This window comes from Scleropages formosus, chromosome 14 (assembly GCF_900964775.1).
Source record: "Scleropages formosus chromosome 14, fSclFor1.1, whole genome shotgun sequence".
Classification (NCBI taxonomy): Eukaryota; Metazoa; Chordata; class Actinopteri; order Osteoglossiformes; family Osteoglossidae; genus Scleropages; species Scleropages formosus.
This window is the reverse complement of record NC_041819.1, coordinates 17,199,464-17,221,708: the sequence shown is the minus strand read 5'-3', so window position 1 is coordinate 17,221,708 and position 22,245 is coordinate 17,199,464. Positions and strand designations below refer to the sequence as shown.

At 43.9% G+C, this 22,245-nt stretch overlaps 1 protein-coding gene across 2 annotated transcripts in view; it reads left to right on the top strand.

Moving 5' to 3' along the window:
- npas2 (neuronal PAS domain protein 2) overlaps positions 1 to 22,245 on the top strand; it is a 66,527-nt gene that overhangs the window by 5,463 nt on the left and 38,819 nt on the right. The gene's annotated exons all lie outside the window — the stretch shown is intronic.

The following is a 22,245-nucleotide window of genomic DNA, read 5'->3' as shown; positions in this document are numbered from 1 at the left end:
GGGGTGCAGCGGCACAGAAGGGTTGGCCAAGGCCGGCTCTGTGGTGGGTCTGGGGTTCGAGCCTTGCTTGGGGTGCCTTGTGGCGGACTGGTGTCCCGTCCAGGGTGCGTCCCCTCCCCATTCAGCCTTGCGCCCTGCGTTGCCGGGTTAGGCTCCCGCTTGCCGTGACCCTGTGGGGGTCAAGCGGTTGCACACCTTGTGTGTATTTCTGGATCCACAGATGAGCACAGTAGTGCAGAGGAAGCCTAGTATTAAAGCAATGTCTCAAGTCAGAAATACATCAAGAGTAGATGTATCATCAGCCTGGTCTGGTTTAAATATTATAAACCATCTCATCGTGTAATGAGCGAAGGGACACTTCTGCATGTTCTCCCATCGGCTCTTATGCCTCAGCGCTGGCAGTGCAGTAGGCAGCACAGCTGATGGCCGGTGCCCCCCAGGGCCTCGGTGTCTAGAAGCTGCCGGCAATCCCGCCGATGTCTACAGCAGTTTGGACGGACCCCAGAGTCCGTGGTTTAGCCTTCCCTCCGGAGCCAGAATGAGGTCAAGTGGTTCAATGAGGTAAATCATTCAGCACGCTGGTTGCCAAGAGGAGGGTTTCAGCCCAGTATTTCCGCTATGTGACACTGAGTGCCTCCTGGTACCTTCTTTCTTACACTCTTCCTTAGGGTGAGCTCAGACAGAATACATGGTATTTTATGCATCCATCCATGAAGCAGGAACCATGAAGCCCCTGGAGGGGACAGCAGTCTATTGCAAGGCAATCACACACTGATTTGCTCGCACACACCCACTAGGCGCAACTCAAGAGTCACCATGTCACTTAAAGCAGGTTTTTGGACTGTGGGTGGAAACCAGAACACCCCGAGGACACCTAGACAAACATGGGGAGGATAAAAACTCGTACAGTGTTTTAACGGCAGCAAACCCAAAACCCAAATATGTTTGCCGGGTTTGTATAACAATTACAAGGCTATTCCCGTCTGTGAGCAATGAAAAACTGCCTGTTTTCCCCTGGATGCTTAAGCACAAAGACGTTTACTGTGAGCTGTCCTTTACAGTGAGCCAGCTGACGTGGTTTGCTGTGCCACATGTCCACCGTGCTTACGGAGAACTCAGTGGTCGCGTAAGGCCAAGGGGGACACAAGTTATGTTCTCGATCAGCCCGCATCGCTCCCGAATGGGAACGGGGTCTGCGGTCTCTGCCCGAAGGAGGGAATATTACTCCCGTTTGACCAAAAAGCCGCAGCATGTGAATGTTAGGTAACCGATGACACCGCCGCCCCATCTCAAACCTCGCAGAGCGTGCGGAGGGAAAAGTAGGTTACCAGGCCGTGTCCTGCTGGCTTAAAGTGGATGCCAGTCAGAGTATTGCTCGAGCGGCTTAGTGTGGCTCGCCACGCTGAAGTGGGGAAGGGCTGGGCAGCGGCCCTCGCCTGATTCCGGTGCGCTGTTCCTTTAAGAAAGCCGGCGTTTCCGTAGCGATCTTTAACAAACGCTCAAGCCCTGTTGGCTCATTTCTAGCACACTCGCCATGACAGCAGGTTTTGCGAGGATCTAACAGTGCGCAGTGAATTTATTGCATGTCAAAAACTGCATGTAACAAACACACACACACACAGCACGGTTTATTTTTGGTTTATAACAAGAGAGAGGAGAACTCATCTCTTCCAAGGCATGTGGAAGTGGAAGAGCACAAAAATTACTTGATGGCCAAACAGTTTTGTGAAGTAACATTATTTCTGCAATAACGATCTTTAAAGTACTGAGCAAAGTCTTGATGATTTTGCAGTTCACTTTAGAGTCCTTGTAGGTACAGCAGGGTATCTCTTTCGCACTACAGTATTCACATGTTGACTCATCCTTTTGTTTTGGATTGTATATAATCTCCATGTCTTCAAAATAATTAATCGAGACAAATTAGCTATTGGTTTTGAGAGGTGAGCTCAGAATGAGCGGGCGAATATTTAAATTCCACAGTTTTCCATAACACATTTGGGATGAATTTTTCAGATGGGGTCTGACCTTTTCAGTGTGTCAAAGAGTTGCCTAATGATCAAATGACAGGAGCCACAAGTTTCCAAAACTTTCATAATGATGTTCAGAACATTACTGTTCCTCGACAGGAAGCATCTGGGCATTGGAAACTGGGGTCACTGGAACATTTTGAAGGGTACAGAAAAAACCAAATTGATCCTCAGGGTTTACAGCTGTCTTGTGTGCTATTCAACTGTGAAATATTATGACCCGTTCCACACGGGTAAAAAATACAGAGGTTACCGGAGTGACCGCTGGGCATTCTCCCACTAGCAGAAGTTACAATTGAAGACACAGAGGGAAAACTAATTAAGGTCCAAACATTAATTCCAAGAAAAATGCATTTTATTCTTTTAAGACTCAATGACTCATTGTCATGTAAACATTTCATGGCAACGCTCTAGAAATGGATATCAGGCCATAACGATAAACTCTCTTTTTAAACTCTTTCTAAGGTGAAATTAATCAAATGATCGCAACAAAATGTTTCGATCATGCACCATATTGAAAAAACCAGTAAATTGATCACTTCATTCTTACCCTATCGACTGCTTGCTCTTTCATCTTGACCTTTATTTACAGTGCCTGCTAAATACATGGACATTGATTGTTTTTCCATTTTACTCCAGTGTTAATATGTGGTTTAGTATCATTAACTAGATGGCACCAACTGCTAAATTTCTTTGAGTGGACATTGATCATTCTTCCCTCTGTGTCTTCAACTGATCAAACTTCCATGTCTTATTCAGAAGGTATTGCATTGTGCAAACAGTACAGCCTGTCTTTTTATTGCCTTCTTTTGACTTCTTTTGCCTTTCAAAGTAACACCGTGTCATTTATTTGCACCCTTACCTGCCAAGTCTGTCACGTTCATAATGGGAGAACCAGCAGGTGATGTAGTGGTTAGGGAGACCGTCTTTAGACATGACAGTTTCCAGTTTCTGGTGTACTACAAGTCCCACTTTCTGCTGTACTACCCTTGAGCAAGGTATCTGCCTTCATATGCTCCAGTAAAAATTACCCTCCTATCTAAATGGGAAAACCAGTCTAAGTTGCTCTGGAGAAAAGTATCAGCTAAATTAATACACGTAAATACATGTTTTTCAGCCTTGAACGGCACAGTAGGTTGGGCTGATGCTTCTCATTGTCGGGCTGTCAGTTGGATTTTGCATGTTCTCTCCATGTCTGTCTGGGTTTCCTCCCACAGTCCAAAGATGTGTTTCAGGTGAATTGGAGACACTAAACTGTGTGAGGGTGTTAAATTATTCCGGTGTGCAGATGGGAATATACTTGCTGTAGTATGTCAAGCACTGTAAGATACCTTGCACAACGGCGTCACGCAAAGAGTACACACTCACACTGTTCAAAACCACTTGTCCCAAGCGGGGTCACAGCAAACCAGAGGCTAACCTGGCAACACAAGGAGCAAGGCTGGAGAAGGGGACACACTGAGGATGGGACACCGGTCTGTCACAAGGCACCTCGAGCAGGACTTGAACCCCAGACTCACCAGAAAGCAGGACCCGGCCAAACCCACTGTGCCAGCACATCCCCCTACGCAAAGTGTAGTTCAAAGTGTAGTTAACAATAATTGTGAGTCGCTTTAGAAAAAAACATCTGCTAAATGAATCAATCTAAATGTAGCTGGAATTATATACAGCAGAGCAGTGCACCCTGGTAAGAGCCAAATTCAAGAGTCTTTTATTTGGAAGAAAGACCCAGGAGTCTTAAAGTGTGTGTGGCAGGGACAACTGTCACAAAGGTCAAGGACAAAATATATAAAAAAGAATTTTTTCACAGCATCCATGATAAGAGAAGAGTGTAGACTTCTTTCAGACTACATTTCTGACAGTGGCAGTTGGGTAGGACCATCAGGTATGGACTTGAAAGGTTGGATGAAAGGTGTCCTTCAAGAAACAAGTGTAAAATTAGTTTGTTTTTTTTTTTTTTTAAATGGAAAAGAACTTAAAACCTGTATTCTTTTGTAGATACTTGAAAATGAAAAATTTAAATTTTTTCCTAAGTTATCAGTTATTCAACATAGCCACTCTTTGCCTTCATAACAGGAGGCATGTGGTCAAGAAGTTTTTGCTGGTGTACTCAAACTTTTAAATGGTGCCATGTGTCTGCTACATTTAATGCAAAAAAGGGTCAGTGTGTCACATGTGAACTACGAGGCATAATCCATTCAGGGAGTAAAGAAGTAAAGATATGGCATTTGTCAGAAAAAAAAATGAATGAGTGTCAATGAATGAATAAATAAATAAAGTCCCAGGGACGGATAAGCAGGATTATAGAACAGCAACTGGACAATGTGAACACAGCAGTTTTGTGAGCAAGGTAGTGGTGAAGCCAGGAAAAAAGGGAAAGGATGGAAAAATAAGGCCGACGGGAGAGAAAAGGGCAGTCTCTGGCAATAAGGGCTTAGTGGAATCAAATCACCTCGTATTCAGGCGTGTATGTGTGGTTGGAGAGGATATTGCAGCAGCGACTGAGATCAAGAGCAAGGAGAAAAAGCAGTAGAGAAATAGAGCATCCCGACATAGCACACATACTGCCGGAAGAAAGAGAAGTATTATATATTGGTCAAAGGCGAATGGAAAAAAAAAACACATAAAAACCAGATCAAAATTTCAAGCAAAAAAACCCAGTAGAGTTAAAGAAAGCAAGAAAGCATCCAGCCTTTTTACAAAGGCTATACATGTAAAAATCGTAGTAAGTGGAATAAAGATTATTTATTGTATTTTATTTTTAGGTGTGGTGTATTGTTGAGATTTCATAGCTAATGTGAGTCAATAGAATTTCTAGTACTTATGGTAGGCTGAGTATATATTAACAATGAAAGATTAAACATTGGAATTAATTTTATTTTATTTTATTTTATTTAGGTGTGGTGGTGGTTTCCAAGATAGCTAACTATAACTGTATTATAATGTGATACAGTAGAATTTCTAGTATTTATGGTAGGTAGGTGGGGTCAAAGTCCCACTCAGTGCGCGCGGAGCTTGCATGTTTTTTCCCACAGAACAACGAAAACCACATGGGTGGTCGCAATGAGTCAGGATTCATTATGTACGAATTAACATTGAAAAGAATTACTATTAATTAAATATACTTTTTTTTATTATTTTATTGTGTTTTATTTAGGGTCGGGGGGTGCGGTGGTGCAGTGGGCTTGGCTGGGTTCCGCCCTCTGGCGGGTCTGAGGTTCGAGTCCCGCTTGGGGCGCCTTGCGAGGGGCTGGCCTCCCGTCTTGGGTGTGTCCCCTTGCACCCTGTGTTGCTGAGTTAGGTTCCAGTTCGCCTTGGGACAAGTGGTTTCAGCCAGTGTGTGTTGTGTAGTGTAGGGGCAATACGTTCCTAAGGCTGTGTATCCAACTATAACGATATGATAATGTAACAATAGAATTTCCAGTATTTATGGAAGGAGGAGTATGTACTAATTTTACAGATCTTGAAGGTCCCGAGGCTGCCGCTTGTGACACTTCCGACACCCCCGGTTTAAACAGCCTGTTGATTGACAGGCTTGAGCGCTCAGTGGTCCTGGCACATATCGATGATACCTTGAATTGTGTTGCACTGGGTTGTGTTAGCAAATGGACAGAAGGGAAATTATTGTTATTAGTTAAAGTGGAAGGCTTTGTAAAACTGGCCATATTGTAAACTGTAGTATTTTGTTTACACTCTTATAGGCTTTGTAATGGGACTATTTCCCCTCCTGTTGAAAGAAGAACTAATAAAAGCTGCGCCTTCCTTTGAACTGAATGACAATGGACTGTCCTGAATTGGACTTGTCCTCAACTAAATGAATGAGGGCTACAGGGGTACTAGTATGTTGTTTGTACCATTAGATATGTTTCTCTTTTGGAAATACAGAAATTACTAAAAAAAAAAAAAGGGGGGGGAATTTGCAAAACGGAATTCTTGATATAGTCATAATCATAATGGATTATCATAAATGTTAAATGTGAAATTATTTGAGCTAAAGGTCTTATCAAGGTCACCTTCTATATTTCCAGCTGAAGGTTCCCTGTTCGAATACCACTCCTGCTGCAGAACTCCTGATCAGGGTGCTCACCCTGAACCGATACAGTAAAAATTACCCTGCTGTGTAAATGGGTGAATAGGCTGTGACTTGCTTTGGACAGAAGCGTGAGCCAAGTGACTGATCATAACCGATATAAGAGGGATGACTGCGAGGCAGCCTCATCCTACAGCAGCTCAATGGATGTCAAACAAGGGAGCTCAAAGTCATGAAGGCCCAGATGGGGGGGGGGGCGTTCCAGTTGCTTGGCAATGGATTCATGTGCCTACTAGAGCTGTGCTGCACATGACTGCTGAGAGTATGCCTGGTATTTATATCGACCTCTGCAACCTTTAACTGTGACAGATGCAATGTTCCTCCGCGGTTATATAACTGGCGGTAGGAGCGTCATTCCGTGGCACTGCTGATGTCATCAGTTCCCCGTTCCTCAGCTCTGAGTTCCGTTGCTATTCTGTAGAGTCACTAAGATACTGAGCCTCAGTTCCTTTTCCCTTTTATGTCCTTTTCCGTTACTGCGTAGAAATGGATGCGCTTGTGGATTTCACAGGGGACTCCGCAGACATACAACGTTTGCTACGAAATGTTACGCAACTTTTTAGCATGACCTGAAGATCCCATAAAAGTAGGTAGGGTGCTTCTCTGCTCTTCACCTTGACAAGCAGAAATCTGGGCAGCTTCACCAAAGTTCAGCCAGTTTCCCTTGATCCTCGAGTTTCTTTCAGACGCCGGTGCCCTCCGATTACGCATAGTCTTCTTAACCTCTTTTCTTCCCGGTCCTGTCTGCTCCTGTCTTTGTAATCCTGTTGTTTTACGCTTGAGACTGGAAACAAAAGGGTTACGGCTGAGCGAGGGGCAGGGCTGCAGAGGAATCTGCCCTGAAAAAAAAAAAAGTCCATTTCACAACTCGAAAGCGCCCATCCCTTGCGTGATTGACCTAGATGCTACCGAGATCTCTTTCTGTAAGAGGGCTATGTGTGTGCGCGTGCGTGTAGACATATACAGTCCGGTTTTTCTCGTGGTTGAGCCTCTACGGAAGGATGAGCGTACCCGTGCTGCGAAGTGATGAGCAGCCAGTGACATACTCCCGAATTTGCACATTTCTTGACATGTCCAGTTATGGAATATGGAATATGTTGAAGGCTGTGCATCTGGGTTATCATGGTTCAAGGTGATGGGTAACTTAAATAACAAATATTCTGAAAAGGTTATTTATTTACATGAATCCATCTTTTCCAAGAGCATTAATTAATTTAAGGGCCAGCATAGTGTTTAGAACCGCAGTCTCTGGACGCAAGGGATTGCAGGTTTGAATCCCATCTACCTCTATAGTAACACAGATGAAGTTACTTAACCTGGACTGCTCCAGTAAAAATGATCACATACAAATAGGTAAATATGGGGATTTTTCTTTGGAGAAAAGTATTAGGTGAATGAATAAATGTGAAGTTACCTAATACCACCCTTCTCCTTGCATCTGTATGTCCTGAAGAAAGGCAGAAACTACAGAGTCTAGTAGAGCTTATCTGTGCATAATGTACCTTGTATGTCAATGCAAATAGAGTCTACTGCCTGTACGTTAAAGACAGGGCAGAGGCGGAGATGTTAAAAATGACCATAGCCACGTGGAAAAGAGAGCAACATCATGGAACCAACAGATGTTTTCCACAGAAAGTGAATTATTATATGTTCAACATCTATCTATCTATCTATCTATCTATCTATCTATCTGCCAGTTTAATCCAACTTGTACTGTGTTTATGTTACTATAGACTGGGTCATATAATAATAATAATAATAATGATAATAATAATAATAAGAAGAAGAAGAATTTTTCTTTAAATAAATAAAATTACAAAAAATAATGATGAAAAGCCAAGAAAATCCTTCCTGGCCAGAGTGAAAAAAACCACGCTTTGATGTGGACCCATAACCCTCCAGTAGCCTGAAATTCAGTAAGAGAATCACTTGTGGAACAGCCTCTCCTGTGGTTTGGCTCTACAGCTTGTGCACCCATGGTGCCCTAGAACTGTGACCCATATATCCCTTCAGACACCATTCAGGATAATGGTGACGATGTAGGCCGTCAAGATGCTGTCTTTGAGCACCAAGTCCTGGAGAGCAAATGGTCGATGACTCCACATTAGTGTGTGTGTGTGTGTGTGTGTGTGTGCGTACACATGTGCTGCACATGGATAGACAGACAGCGCAAGTGAAACAGAACTAAGATTATTTACATAAGCTCTGGGACAAAGAACAGATTTGGCAGAGACACATTTTCATTTTTAACCTACACATCTGCAGCATTATTTAACATTTAGAAAAGCTTTTTTCTTTAACCTCACAGCATCTGCAAACATTGCTTCCAATAAAATTCAAAAGAACCGTGATGTGAGGACATTTATACAATTGAAGGGGACATATTCCAGCGAGCGGCGTCTTTGTTTTTCAATATGTGTTGGTGGACAACATCGCGATTTGGCTGGCCTTTTTGTGCAGTTTCCACGCGTTTGCTTTTCAGACTGGAGCCGCAGATTTTTGGCCTCATTTTACTGATGTGTACTTTCATGCCCCTCATCCTTTTTTAAGCGGAAACACTTGTTAGAGCGCAAAACTTACATAATTTATATCATTTCTTCGAGTTGCAACGGGAGGCGTAAGTGCAGTTAAGGTTCCCTTCTCTTGAAAAAAAAAAAAAAGGACACATTTGCTGGTGCAGAATGACTTCTCCTTTTGTTAAAATAAACAGTTGTGCTTATTAAGTACTCCACAGATGCATAAAATTGACAGTACTGATTGTTCGCATAGTGAGTCAAGCGCTTACTAAGTTAATCCTTTGAAACAGCAGGCTGAAAAATATAATTTTTTGTATTTATGGAGCAGCTTTAGAACTGTATGCCTCGCTTCATGTTGTGCGAATGGACATTATGCAGGAGAGCAATTCTCTAAAGCAAGGGTTATGTAAAGCTGAGTTGTCATTAATATTCCCCGCGGAGTATATTGTACGTGGTCCAGGTTATTATTTTAGCTGTAGGCCATTGTGCGCTCCCGCTGCTGTCGAGAGCGATATTTGCTTGTAACTGTTACGGTTGTACAGGTGCTTGTGTTTAGATAGGTGTCCCCCGTGACCGTCTATATTTACTAAACTGGGGTAATGCCAATGTGCATATTTGTCGGAGGAAATTAATTTTTAAAAATACCGCATTTCGACGGCAGTTGCATTCTTCGCTTAAGGTCGCTGCCAATTCTAAACTGCTAATCTCGAACGGAAGTGCGACGGTGACCCTGCAAAGTATTCCGCGCGTAAACATTTACGTGCGACTCCGAAGAAACACCCGAGGAAACACGTGGCACGGTTCTGACGGGTCTCTGCTGATGCATCAGTAGCTGTGCGTTCCCTATTCCTCGAAGTGCCACATCGTTTCCACTCTTCCAGTTGAAAGAATTTAGCCAGTTTAGAGGTGCTGGTTCTTGGTTTGGACCCCAGGGTGGTGGAATGAGCTCCCTCGGTCACTCAGAACTGCTGAATCTCTTTCAACTTCGAACGTCCAGGATGGCATGGTGGCACAGTGAGTAGCGCTGTCGTCTCACAGTATCTGGGTGGTGTGAAAGGATGTGGGTTCAATCCCTGCTCAGTCTGCGTGGAGTTTGCATGTTCTCTCCTATGATGTCTGTGTGGATTGCCTTCGGGTGCTCTGGTTTCCTCCCACAGTCCAAAGACATGCTGTTCAGGATCGCCCATAGTGTGTGAGTGACAGAGAGAGAGTGTGTTCCACCGATGTATGGATGAGTGACCCAATGTGAGGTAGTGTATCTAGCAGTGTAAGTCACTGCGGTGAATAAGGTGTGTGGGCTCATAACACCACATAGTGTCTTAGACTTGCTTCTTTACACCTTGTATTGTTTTTCCCATGTAGATTCGTTCGTTTTCTTTCGTGCAACATTAAATATATCTCCTTAAAGAGGGGTTCAGGTGGCGGAGCTGTAAACGACAGGCCCGCTACGCGTGTGTCCCGTTTGAAAGTTTGCTGGATTATTGCGGGTCAAGTTTGTCATTTCAGGCAAACATAACAAGGCGCTGACCTAGTAACACACTGTAGCCGACGCGCTCATCTGCCTTCTTCTCGCTCGCTCACTCGCTCTCCCTCTCGAGATGGGCTAAAAGTAGTCGCAGGGTCACAGGATCCGTCCGTTTAATTCGGAGTCTCCGTTTCCGAGACTCTGCGGTTACATCTCGTGTAATTACACGATGTTGCTTTGTCTTGCTTTATAATTGCACTTAATTTCTGTTTTCATCGAAATACTCCGAGCTCTCATTACGGTAGCTGAGCCCCTCTAAGGGGGATGTTTAAAATATAATGGGAGTCGGTGATTCATTTAAATAGTTATACTAATAACTGTTGGCTCTCATTCAGCAGAAGGCTGTGCTTGAGACAAAGGCCTTTCAGATGAGTACAGCACCATGGTTTGAAACCTTACTGCGTTACAGAACCGCACCGAAGCCCGGCGAATACGCGGCGTTCGTTACGAGTCGAGCGTGTTTACATCAGACGCGTTGCTGAAAGTATATCGCTCATATTGTGCGTTTATTTAAACTAGTTATTAAGACCGCACGAGTTTAGCTGAAATCGTTAAGGCCGCGTGTGTCTTTACCCCCACGTTACTGAGCTCCTCATGTTTCATTTATGGCTCTTCAGTAAGGAAATCAGTCACAGGCAATGGCTCGGTAATAAAATGACTTACTTAAGGCTTTGCTAATAAGATAAGACGAGGCTCTTTTAATGTTTAAGTCATTTATTTGCTTTGTGTTTATGTACCCGGTGCCCCCGATACTTAGTGAAATTGATCATTTATCAAAATGAAACTTTGCGGAGCGCTGCAAAGTTACCGCGGTTCATTTCTCAGCTGTCGGCTGAAGGCGCCATTCATTAAAGAGCAATTTGCATAATTAATTTATTCCGCACGCCATCAATCGAGTTCGATTCATTTAACGTTAGCGGAGATAAGTGACTGCGCCGAGAACTTTTTTTTTTATGGCGTTCTCCAATATTGCACAGCTCGTCTTATGTCGGAGTCTTTGTCGAGTCCCTGCACGAAAGCCACGGACGCTTTCCTCCGTCTCATTGTTCTCCTTTTTTTAGAACCGCCGCTGGAAAGAGGGATTTGAGTGAATTTATCACACATTTCTATCAGGACAACGGATATGCGAAAGGGCGCATTTTATACGCCGCGTAGAGCGGTAGGCCGGAACAGTACCATGCTTGCACCGCAGCATACCGGCGTCGGGTCTCCTGGGAGATGTATACAGTTTTTTATCCATTAAAAGTAAATTAACCTTTCTATACGCCACTGACTTATCGGCTCGCCTCGCCATTAATAGCTGCTGAGAACCCGCAGCCTCGGCGTGCTCTTGACTTGAGTGAACTGAAGGAAGCACTTTGTAGTATGTGGTATGGGGGAAATGCATACATACTGTGCTCAGCACCTTTTTAATGAAAAGCGCTGCCTGTGGGCGGATTCCATTGTCTAGCACCCAACACCGACACGATTGCCCAAAATGATCCGCTTACTCGCGGATGCGCGGTACGCCCGATGCGTGTACCGCTCTGTACTTTGACGGCAAATATTTACTCAAGTCCTGGCCAGATTTATTAACTACGAATGATTTTCAGCGGGACCACCGGGTACCCGGCCGATTAAGGCGGCAAAATTGCCGTCCAGACATCTTCGTTGGCCCCGGCACAAGAAAGTCATTAGATGAGGAGGAAATGGGGAAGTGTTACCACTGGAAAGATGATTCTGATGAATGCATCTCCTAAGCAGCAGCATTTAGGATTTCAGCTGCTGACTTGTCCCTCCTCATTATTCAAATGGGCAAGGTAAGTAATATCAGAATATGTAAATTAACACTGTCATGTCTCTTGTAATTTGACTGGATGAAACACTGTCCATAGCGGATGCTTAGTGACTTGGCAAATACTTTGTATAACCTTTGCGTTACAGCTTCGGGCACTTTAAGAGGAGGAAACACTCATTTGCATCATTTATTACTACTGCTATTGTGTGGCTTTCATATGAAGAGATGTACGCAGCATACAGTCATAATAATGATATATTTTACTGCAGGGTACAGAGCTGCTCCGCAGATTTCAGCTTGTTTGAACACAGGCTCTTCAGCGTGGTTTCATTTGTTGTGCCATGTTTTACCCTGCTTCCACCTGGAGGCGATTGCTTTCAGGTCTGTATGAGACGAGCAAGTTCAGGGGAGTTTGTGTCGCCAGCGTAATTTGTGACGCCCGTCTGGTTGCGCGCGCACGGACACGTACGCGTTCCCGGTTGGCGGCCCAGCAGAGGAAGCCCGTCTCCGAGATGCCCGCGAGGTGTCTCGGACCATCCGGTCAGGGCGGGATCGGATGCGCTCCCGTGGAGGAGTTGCGTAACCACGCGCCGAGCGTGAAGCCTCACACGAGGGACAAAGGGTTGCCGAACGCACGGCGATGGATACCGAGGGAAAGGCGGGGTGGCAGAGCTGCATAGCAACTGGATGACGGGGCTCCGCATCCATGCGTGTGTGCAGATACATGGACGGGGGGATGGACGCTCCGCAGTGACATCGCCAGGCCCTGTGCTGACATAGCAGCAGCAGCAAGAAAAAATATTACGTCAAAGTGCCGGCGGGTTGCGCGTCATCCCGTGTGCAGCGTCGCAGGAAGGTACCCCCTTCCCCGGGACCTGCGGCGGGGACTGAGCCCGGCAAGCGCTGCGTCTGTGGCGCTCCTGCCTTAGTGCTCCGAGAGACCGCATTTTGAATATGGGTGTCATCCCATTATCCAATCGTCTGACCTACATAAGCGAAAGGAGCTAATCTCTGCGTGGGCGGATGCTGAATAATGCAGAAACCAAAAGTGGGAGTTCTTTATGAATCATAAAATACGCCAAAGCCCCGTCAGCCACTGGCACGGAGACAATTACATCGGCTAAATGCCGCCGTCCTGCAGTTTTCTCCTAAACAATCCATGATTCGCTGGGCCCTTCTTTTAAAATTCCATAACATGTTAAATCCTTGCCCCTGCTTGGGTACTCAAGGTGGGGAGGGAGACGCAACAATAAGCTTCAGATTTTAAAAAGCTCTTTTTCCGTGTTTAAGTTGCGGGGGGGAAAAAATGTTACTGCTACCAAGCATGAAAAATAAATGCAATTTACAAAGAAAATAGCACAATTCTGCTCTTAGGGTTTTAATATGTGTTATTACTATCTGTTGACAGGATAACAAATGAAAATGTAAATTATTTTATTGCAATTCATTTGGTAATGGCTTCTCTTTAATAAGTGGCACCAAAACGTGGTTGGAATGAACAAAAAACTCATGTAGAGATGTAGCAAATGTAATTATTTAACATTTTTTTTTCTCTCATACTTCTGGTTATGACAGTAGAATTCATGTTTTCAGTGCTACTGTGATGAATGATACTGGGAAGTTTACATTGCATATATCCTGTACATGTAATTATTTCATAGAAATAAAACCTACACACAATTCAGATTAAGACATAATTCTCAGCATAACTATGTTGATTTTATGATCTTTTCATCAGTCTGGAGCAATAATGGAAAAGGCCAGATGGTATAAAACCAAATGAGCATCATGAATATCATACTCTGTTTGTCAATATTTGCGTCCAGAAAGGCAAAATCACAGCGATTCCAGCTGCTTCACGTGACCGTAATACTTAACTGAGCTATCATTTGTGAGTATTTTCCTTGTAATTACCGAGAAGAATGTTTCGCTAAAAAATGGGTCACTTTAATTATAGGGTCTCACATATTCATTTGTGAGCAAATGTGGTTCTTGAGTAAAAACACCTTTTTACTACACTGCAAATGAGGACATTCATCCTGCTACTGTATGAAGTGGCAGTGCAGAGCACTAATGGTCATGGATGGATGGATGGATGGATGGATACTGTGAGTGGCATAAATACGAAATTATGGCACAAAAAATGAAATTATGAAGTGCAATTTCAAAACATTCACGCATGGAACTGAGCAATACTAATATTGACAGTATATTAAAGACTATGGGAAATGTGAGGGTGCAGACTGTAGCAATGTGTTCATATAAGATTCGACAGACCGTGAAAGACAACTGTAACTGTAAGCATTAAAACATACAGCAACGCCTCAGTTAGCGCTCCAGATGTATTCTCCGTTAATAGTTCACTAAATGAAAAGGCGCTACAAGAGGTCGTTAACTGACTCATTTCAAAAAAAGTCTGGAATTTTTAAAGATTAAAAATTATGATAGATTACTCACACACACACATTGTCTGAAGCCGCTTGTCCCAAGCAGGGTCGTGGCGAACCAGAGCGGACCCCGGCAACACGGGGCGCAAGGCCGGAGGGGGAGGGGACACACCCAGGACGGGGTGCAAGTCCATCGCAAGGCACCCCGAGTAGAACTCGAACCCCAGACCTGCCAGAGAGCAGGACCTGGCCAAACCCGCCACGCCACCGCACCTCCCCCACGATAGATTACTCAGAGGGCTAAATAAAAAGAGTGCTATTCTCATTAAGGAAGTACGGTAGTCCGCTCAGATGAAAGACGCCTCCCCCGGTCACGGGCAGAGAGGAAAGCGGCCTGGCCCAGTTCTGCCCGATCTCGGGTTCCGGAAAAGTGGCCTCTCATCTGAATTATTAAATTCGTCCCTCATCCGCTGGAGACATCAAACAACTGCAAGAAAATTCTCCCTGTAAGTGGAGAAGTCCCGGTCTAAGACGGCGAGCTGCGTCACGTTATTTGCGGCAACCCGGTGGCTTCAAGCATAACTGATTGGCGGAAAGAGAAATGACTGATTCGGTGGTGCCGATTCATTTGATCTGGAGAAAAAAACTGATAGAGGATCTCTTCTGAGAAAAAAAGAAGGGATTATTTTTAGCCGTCCTTTTTTTTTTTGCGGAGGGCAGCTGGCAGCGTTCACACATGTTGTCTGACAATTAAGTCAATATGGTTTGCGTAAGAGGCTTGATAATCCACACAGTCTGCCGGCACACGGGAGCCTTACCTGTACGCGATCAAGGCTGTCAGACCGCGGCCCCTGTTCTTTGGACTTGTGACCTGTGGGGATGCGACCCCACGCGGGATTTGCGACCCTTGGGATCCAGCCCCGCTTTGGATGTGGGATCCGACCCCACTTTTACATTTCCTCCTGTATGCTGCATATCCGAAGCTCTCCTCCTAACGCTTTAATAACATCTGTGAGCTGCATTTGTCGGATTTGCTCGCATGGCATTAGCGTGACTGTCCTCACCGGTAGCTGCTGTAAAAAAGGAAGAAAATTCACTGTGCAAGTATTTGGATTGTTTTGTATGCTGAAGTGCTTTCATTTGTGTTGCTCTTGAAAATTGCTGAATTCCGAGCAGAAAATAACAAAAGGGGACAAAACATAGGCTCAGCATTTGTACGTTCCCCCCCCCCCCCCCCCCATCAGGGCGTTGCCACAGAAACACAGTGCAGACTGGCAGACTGTACAAGCGACTGATTTTGATTCCGTCTGATTTCGTTTCATAGATTTATGACAATGCTAACGGAAACCCTGGGCCGTTTTATGAGCATAGCACATCTATAACATACCGACCTAGTGAATAATTTAACTTTGCGAATTAGGAACGGTCGTCTAAAGCATAGCTTGTAATGCAATATAAATCAAAGCCCCCCTTTCTTTTTGCTAATAGTTGTTCAATTATTCAGGAATAAAATCTACAACATTAACGGACATCTGGATGTAGACATTCAGATAGAATAGAAGTTGTGTGTTAAGATTCTGTTCCATTTTTCATATAACAGAATATCAGTCCAACATAGACAACACAACATTGAACAGCAATAGCATATATTTCTGTCCACATATTAATACAAAAATTTTTAGATGTCACAAAGTTGCCTTTTCCCTGTCAAATCACTTTTATATCACCAGTAGTTTTGTGTTTGAATATGACAGTGATCATAATTGTTGCATATTAGCTTGCTCCAAGCTGCTTTTCCCAACATGATGTTCAAATGTTAAAAATACAGTCAAAATACTGGTTAAAAATATACTTGTTGAAAATATACTGTTAGTGGTAAAAATATAATGTCAAAGGGTGCAGTATATTCGGAAGCTCAAGAAATGCTGGGGAACTTGAACTGTGTTGGTTTTGTTCTAAAAACAGCTGTTTGGAGCATGCTGCCTGCCATAGATAGAACCAACCCACATGGTTATAAAAGGATCAATATAACGCTGAAATGCTGAAACTTGGTGCACTTTCTGAGCAGTTTTGAAAACATTTCTGATGGACAGGATGAAGTGAATATAAAAAGCTCACATTTTTATATCTTACAATACACATATAACCATAATATAACCATTAATGAGTTGACATCTTTCCCCAAGACAGTATAAAACACTGGGCTGCATACTAAAGTGTTTACTATTGTTTAACCATTTATACACCTGGGTACTTTTATTGGAACGGGGGCGTGGTGCCGCAGCGCCGCAGCGGGCTTGGCCGGGTCCTGCTCGCTGGCAGGTCTGGGGTTCGAGTCCCGCTCGGGGTGCCCTGTGATGGACTGGCATCCTGTCCTGGGTGTGTCCCCTCCCCCTCCAGTCTTACGCCCCGTGTTGCCGGGTTAGGCTCCAGCTCCCCGCAACCCCGTATGGAACAAGCGGTTTCGGATGATTGTGTGTGTGTGTGTGTGCACTTTCATTGGAGGTGTTCAGAGTAATTACCTTGAGGAATGGCGATTCAAACCCGGGTCCTCTAAGTGGAGGATGACGGCTCTAACCACCGTGCTGCCCTCTGTCCGCAACTGCCTCTGAAACTTAGATTCATAAACATCTACCGTACAGAGCTGCTCGAAAGCATGTGAGCCCTATAGAGATGGTCTGTATTCTTGAATAAAATTCTTAAAGTAAACATAAAATGTATGTCTAAATCTCAAAATTAACTTATAAAATAAATCTACTTACTAACTTGGTTTCACTAATGGAGCTTGGACTTTGCTTATTTTTGCACCTGCAGCACTTCCGTGTTTCTACCACACACGATTTCCTCTAAAGCAATATATGGAATTGGTCATTACACACCTGTTGTGTCAGGTTAGAAGCACTGCCTCTCATTACGTATCTATTTTGTAGTAAAAGTAGGGGATACAAGGGGTTCACATACTTTCAAGCAGCACTGTATAATGGAACTCGGTAATCGAATGAACAGTAGGTAATAGGTTATTAAAACTGATTTCCAGTGCAATTTACTCCAAATCACTGAACAAGCAGTTATTCATAATTCAGTATGTTTCCGTGGCACTTGCAATTTCCAATTTCCACTTGCAATTTCTTGCACCGACAAAGGGAGAAAAAGTTGGGGTGGCAATTGATCGGGGGGGGGTGACGGGGTATGTTATGGCTGTGTAAGTTTTCCCCCAGGCCCACACTGAATAACCGAGCCCTTGTCCGCCCTCTAATGAGAGCGAAACACACTGCCAACACACTCCGGATAGCTAATGAATGTGGGAATGCGGCATCTCCCTCTCATGGTGCAAACCCTCTGATCTGCCTCACTTTCATTTTCTCAACTGATCAAAACATATACCGTACAAGTTCGTTTTTTTTTTTTTTTTGCGGTGTTTTGATGTTGTGGATTTAGTTTGTGCTCGGTAATCGCGCCTCGGCAACGGTGACCTCCTTACTGCATAATCTTGAATGCGACGGGAGCGCCTTGCTCCTAAACAAGACGCTTCAAAGTTAGTCAGGGATGGTGGCTTCTCTCCATTTTTTTGTCCACTCGCTATCAACCTGAATCCGCCGTCATGTCGCTGAAGAAACTATTAAGAAACCCCAAAGACCGCTTAAGGTTTTGGTTCCGTTCCAGTAACCACGAAATGACTTCTGTTTATGCCTGTTTTTTTAACACAAGTACCCTGATCTCCGCACTCTGCGCTCCTCCACCTCTGGTTGCCTGGCGGTCCCTCTCGCAGAATCCAAAGTCCCGATTTGGCTCCGTCGTGGTGGAATGAGCTCCCTCGGTCCCTCGGAACTGCTGAATCCCTTTAAACGTTCAAGAAGGGTCCTTCGGACCCACATTTTCCCTGATCTCATAAGAGCTCCACATACACATGAATTTGCGCCCCACCATCTGTGCACATAGTCTTCACATTCCCTGTCATACTCAGTTCTACAGGCAGCTACCCATGTAATGTGCACCAGCAAAAACTATTCTTTGTTAATCGTATTTTAGTACATAAAGCTCTTTGCATGTTGTAAAATTGATTTTTCTTTTCTCAGTTATATGTACATTTATTCATTTAGCATTAAAGCGGCATTAGTCCTATACAGAATTTATAGAGGAAGTTATTTTCGAAAGAGAGGGGGTGCGGTGGCGCAGTGGGTTGGCCCATGGTCCTGCTGTCCGGTGGGTCTGGGGTTCGAGTCCTGCTTGGGGTGCCTTGCGACGGACTGGCGTCCCGTCCTGGGTGTGTCCCCTCCCCCTCCGGCCTTACGCCCTGTGTTACCGGGTAGGCTCCGGTTCCCCGTGACCCCCTGTGGGACAAGCGGTTCAGAAAATGTGTGTGTGTGTGTTATTTTCGAAAGATACCGTAGTGCAAGTTTATGGAGCAAACAGGAGATCATGAGATTAGTGTGTCCAAAAGAGATGTTTTGAAAGCCATCTCAAATGCGAGAGAGGGAGATCGTTCCAGCACACTGGGGCCAGAACCGAGAACCTCAGAGATTTTGATTTTGGACCTCTTCTGCGTCCGGCCAACTTCCGGGTATGTTGCTTTGGATAAGAGAATCTGCTAAGTGAGCAGAAATAAGTGTAAATGTAAGTGACGCCGTCAGCCACCGACCGGCCTTGCATTTACTGTCCCATGAGTCGACATTTTACAGCTTCTCAACTTCCCATTCCAGATTTCACTTTCTCTCTTAAACTACGTTGATAGGGCAGAGTAAATGAATTAAGAGATTTCTTTATCCTTTAATAGAGTGAGTACAACTTGCCGTTTAAGCATGACTTTGCTTCCATTACTGATCGCTCCACACTATGGACTTGGGGAGGGACTTTGACAGTATTTTTTTAATTTTTTTTCCCAGTGCTGCGGGAAATCGAGGGCAGTAATTAGTTATGAATTAACCGGCAAGTTGGAAGGGGTTCAAAAGCATGTCACCCTTTCAAGTTCAATGGTCTCTGGCAAACAGTAATAAGCCCTTACTGCACACTGTACAGTAAGTTGAGCTGGACTCATGCGGCCTCCGCCTTCCATCCATCTGAATGACTTCCTTCCTTCGATGGGACGCGTTGCGACAGCCTCCCAGAATGAGTGCACCTTTCTTTTACCGCAAAACTGCATATATTCATCATGACCAAGTGCTGATTCAAGGGACTGTAAATGTCTTTGTTTTTTTTTTTGCATCTTTAGTGGGAGGTAAAAGGCACCAGGAATAGATTCTGTTTCATAGCAACAAGTGAGCGCGAATTTACATGCTTTTATTTTTGACTTGCAGTGCTTTCTGATACGATTTCAAGACGATGAGCCTATGGACACAAAGCGATCTGTATACTGTACTACAATTGCTTGTGATAATCCAGTTCCTTCTAATCTTCATGTCTTCATGTGTATGCAATTAATGTGAGTGAATATCATATAATACCACCCGTTAGCATACTATTGCAATGAATTACAAATTACTGCTTAAAATGTGTTCACTTTCTTTTTTTTTCCCCCATTACAACCTCTGCTTGTATTTTTATGTGTTTTCCAGCACTCGTTTCTGCTCTGGACTCCCTGGGCTTATATTTTATTTTCTGCGGGTGCAGTGATTTATTTCATTTTATCTCTGTTTCTATCTGATCAGAGATTATTGAGATGATGAATGCAGTACTGAGTGCTCTTGCAAACAATTTCACGCAAGTTTATGTCTCGGAACACATGGATTATCATGGATGAGTCATCAATTTAAGTTTATTGTGAATGTAAAAGACCATGGAAGTCTACAGCAAAAACAGTACATGCATTATGAAATAATTACCCCGTAGTTGGTGACTGTGCGGAATTTCTTTATGGTTATGTGGTGGAACGTACACCTTTTTAGTTAATCAGTAGTCATTGTTTTTAGACATTATTTCTTCTTAAGGTAAAGGTCCATCAGTTATTAATAATAATGAAGGTATGAAGAACAGAGAACCTGCAGAGGATGGTTTATATGGGTGGAATAACTGTTACATGTGTACACAGCAAAAATACAGTATATCTTAGGATAACAACAGCAATTAGCAGCAGCAGGCAGTTGTTTTTTACAGCACAGGATTTCTGGAGACTCCTTTTGATTCTAGTTTCACCTCTTTTAGTCAGATGTATAATGTGAGCAGTATCAAAACCAGGCTGTATTTACTCTAAACATTACCTTAATTAATTAACCTCCTTTAGATAGTTAAGTAATGATAGCACAAATATAAATTGGCTTTCATACTCCATATATCATGTATCTGACAATGTTTTTATAGTGCAGAACTTCTACCCGGTATGTGTACAACATAGCGTAACATAGTAACTGAACGATTAAAATTAAATGCAAGTTAACTGACTGCTCCAGGAATGTTGCTGTTTAGTGCTGTTTATGGTAAATGTGAATAGTTACAGAGAAAAATAAGTTCACATACTATATTGCTACTCCAGAAATGTTTGGTCTCGGATTGAAACCGAACATATCAGTTGGCTGCCTATCATTTGTTTCCTCATACTCTATGTATTCAGAGAAAGTTTCTGACCATCTCAAATTTAGCTAAAGCCCTTAACAAAAATCACTGAGCAGTTTGCTTCCTGTGTGAAATATTTCTCATTTGCTTCAGCTTGCTCTGTACCGGGGGCGTGGTGGTGCAGTGGGTTGGACCGGGTCTTGCTCCCTAGTAGGTCTGGGGTTCGAGTCCCGCTTGGGGTGCCTTGTGACAGACTGGCGTCCCGTCCTGGGTGTGTCCCCTCCCCCTCCAGCCCTGCGTTGCCAGGTTAGGCTCTGGCTCCCTGCGACCCTGAATGGGACAAGTGGTTCAGAAATGTGTAATCCGTACTCTTTAATTGCCCCCAATGCTTACTCATAAAGGTTGTAAACGTTTGTTGATATTTAAATGACTTTTAAAGGTGCAAATGACTTGTTTATCTCACAACCTGCTTATATCAATATTGTACCCTAATGCATAGTATGAAAGGAGCGAGTGGCACGCTGGTTAGAGATCGAGCCTCATGATCTGAAAGCTGTGCATTTGATCCCCGCACTTCTGTAGGACCTTCGGTGAAGATACTTACCCTGAACTGATACAGTGGTAATGTCTTGCTGTACAGGGACAGCTGGTAGTGCAGGGGTGTTAGAGCTGCTGCCTGCACACCCAGAGGTTACAGGTTTGATTCCCACTCTCAGCTATATAGCCTTGAGTAAGGTACTTACCCTAAAATTGCCCAGCTATATAAATGAATAAATAATTGTAAGTTGCATTGGAGAAAAGTGTCAGATAAATGTAAAGGCATAAAGGATAAATTACTGTAAGTGGCTTAGTGCCCGGACCTAACATCAATCAGTAATTCATCAGATGTCAGAGATCATGGGTGTGTTTGCTGCAAGAATGCAAACCCTGCGTGCTTAGCATCTCGCACACCGACTCAATGACATGAGCAGAGTTCAATGGCAAGGAATACTATTTTAATTTTTTTCAATAATTTTACATAATTCTGATATAATATTACAGACACGCATTTTTTGTCCTCAAATTATACTACTTAAAAGTAAACGTTCCGGGTTAATCGGCTGAGTGCAATTAGGACAATCATTCAGTAAATACTTTCCATGCCTTCTTCTCGGTGTGACGGTAGAATAAAACAGAGTTATTAGAATTATTACTTGGCCTCGGCGGGCGCGTCGTCTGATGTTCCTCCTCGAGCCCGGGCTGTGTGTTGCGCGCGACAGCAAACCTGTTGAGCCTTTGATCGCAGTCAGAGATAAACCCCGATCTGAATATTTATTGACAGTGTGTGCAGTACAGTGCGGGTCCTTTTCGCTTCCTCGGTGTACATGATGGGAAGTGCGTGCGCTCCATTACCAACTTTTATCTGGGAGGCGGACTTCTGGCAGCCGCTCTGAACCC